A 2787-nucleotide genomic window follows, 5' to 3' on the forward strand; every position below is an offset into this window, starting at 1 on the left:
TTCCTGAATGTGGGCAATCAGGGTTGCTACAGTTAGGTACATAGTTTCATACACTACAGTCATAGAGAACTGAGTGCTTTCCAAGTAATGAAGAGAACCACATGCAGAGCAAGGAGATGTGTAAGATATCAACCAAACGCAGATGCTTGAAGCCTTACTCCTTTCCAGAACTCAGAAATATGAGTCTTGACTCTGCTTCAGACTCTGTGCATTTAGGATCTCAAGCACAGGAACTTCAAAAAGACTGCCATGCAGTGTCCAAACTGCACTGCTGTCTGCCCCTTCAAAACTTTCCTTGGGAACTGGAGGCTTTGGACATAAATGTCTCTTCAGCTTCACGAAATTAATACCTATATCTCTTAAAATATGTCCCCAGATTAGAAGTCTAGACACTCTATAAAACTGAAACTCTACATAACACATTACAGAGAAGAGACTGGTGAAGAGGCCAGGAAAGCAATGAACGGAAGAGGGCTTTGCTCTGTAATTCAAATGCAAAAGCCTTAATCTAGGAAAGGACAAAGAGAAACCTCACTTCACTGATTCTTTTCAGAATTACACAGTCCTTTCCCTTTCAATGAATCTCTCTCCTGGCCCTTACTCTGCATTCTGTGTTTAAGCAGAGAAGCTGAACAGTGTAATTCATGAGAGGATGTGGTCTCTCCATGTCACTCAGCTGCTTTCACAACATAAGCTCATTCCTCAGGGGTAATCAGTTGTTTCCCGGTGGTTGCACCTCAAAGTAAACTGCTTATTTTCTAGTCTTGTCCTCAGACACCCTCTGAAGGGATGCTCAGCTCTCCCCATTTGCTCTCTCTCAGCACGTTCAGAGGGGACAGCCTGAGTCATGGTACATGTGCCATCAGCCACAGGAAACGCTTCTTGCGAGATGGTGCTGCCACATTGATGCCATATGCCTTTTTATTTGATGGCACCTGTTTACACAGCATGGGTCAGGAAGGAGATTACCTTCCAGCAGAATGGAAAACCATAGAGAGTTCGTGGGCATGAGTCCCTGCCAGCAGGTGATGTTCTATTTACAGTGGGTTCATGGTACATCTAGTGAGAACACTTAACAATTCATATTGTCAGAGTTGTTATAACATCCAGATAACATGGTGTTTTCAGTCTCCTGTGTAGGCATTGCCACTGCAAATTCAAAAGCCGAGGAAATAAAATTCTGTGATTAAAAGCTAGAAGTAAGCAGAAAAATACTTCTGTACTTTTCCAATTATTTAAAATATCTTATCCCTGTGTTTGTTTTGATTAGGATTTTCTTAGAATGTTGATATTTTCTTAGGATCACAAAATGAAAGAGTTCACTTTTACGACTTTGTAAGTAAAAACAGCTGTTCTCACTGGAGGGCAGAGTAATTTTAACTGGCATGATGCACAATTTAAAGAAAGTACTCCTGACTTTTGGAAAAATGTGAGAACAAGCTTGTACTCACTTTGTAAACAATTCAAGTGTTTGAGAGCAAAGACTGCTATCTCAGTTTAAACTAAAGCAGTTTGAGTCAAAATGCTACATGCTGAATTATCTCAGGCATGGTCTGATACTCCCTTTCTCTGACTCTTCTGTGGGATCACAGTTTTTGGCAGGGCAGCTTAACTCTGAAACTGCTGCAGTAGATTAATCAAAATCCGATCAGCTTGTCAAAATGCTAAATAATGAGTTTCCCCTACTCACCACATCATGATGTTTGTATGTGTTTGTACGTGTATATGTTACATATATATAAACATATCCATATTATTGTACTCAGTGTGAGAATAAATACCAGGGAGGAATGATTCTTCCAAATTATAACATTTTATATAGCATTTCAAATTGTTTAGTGATGTAATGTCCTAATACCTCTGGAGATCATCTGACATGACAGAACCTGGTGGTAGAATCGGACCTTATTTAAAGTGACACATAATTATGGTTAATTAAGCTATAGAACTAAACATATTCTTTACTGTCAGAAAATATACAAGCAAAAAAGAAAAAAAAGCTATATGCAGTTAAGCAGTAAGGCCCCAGTCAAAGCCACTGTGCTAAGTCCAGAATGTTCATAAGGTCGCAGCTGTTAGGGCCCAGCTCTGCAAACTCACCAGCTTCTCACTGCACTTCCAGCAGGAGAAAACTGCTGTTGGATGCAGAGCATGTTGCAGTCATGATTTGCAAAGCGATCCTCAGGGCGCAATGAGGACATTGTTTTCATCACCGGGATTTGGAAAGGGTTTTACTTTAGTACAAATAGCCCTGTCCCAAAAGAATTCTCACAAAATAAATACTGTATTTCCAGATTAGTGAGAGTGAATAAAATGTGAAGTGTTCAACAAGCAAGCACAATTAATTTTTCATATTCTTCCTCATGAAGACTTCATCCCTGAGGGTCCTGAGACCCCCACTCAAAATGTGCAAGGAGGTGGGACCTTATGTTAACGATTTTGGGGGGGATATTGCATATTCATGCACTGATCAGGGAAGCTCTTGCATATATATCACAGGTAACGTATACAAGCTGAAGGTCTTTTGTTCCAGGTACACGCGGTTAGGGTGGAGATATCCCCTCACACATCTGACGTCGTAAATGCAGAATGCTTTTATTAAAGCGTTTATTCCCAAATTTCGGATGACAGCATCAACTTATTTCCTGTTGAAATAAGTGTTTCTGTTTGTTTGCTTGCTTAGTTTTTCCCGAACGCTCCGTACGACCATTTTAACCAAAATAGCGGACCGAAGCGCGCAGCAGTCGCCCTCAGCCGCCCGCCACCACCCGCCGCACAAGATGGCGG

This window comes from Meleagris gallopavo, chromosome 7 (assembly GCF_000146605.3).
Source record: "Meleagris gallopavo isolate NT-WF06-2002-E0010 breed Aviagen turkey brand Nicholas breeding stock chromosome 7, Turkey_5.1, whole genome shotgun sequence".
Taxonomy (NCBI): domain Eukaryota; kingdom Metazoa; phylum Chordata; class Aves; order Galliformes; family Phasianidae; genus Meleagris; species Meleagris gallopavo.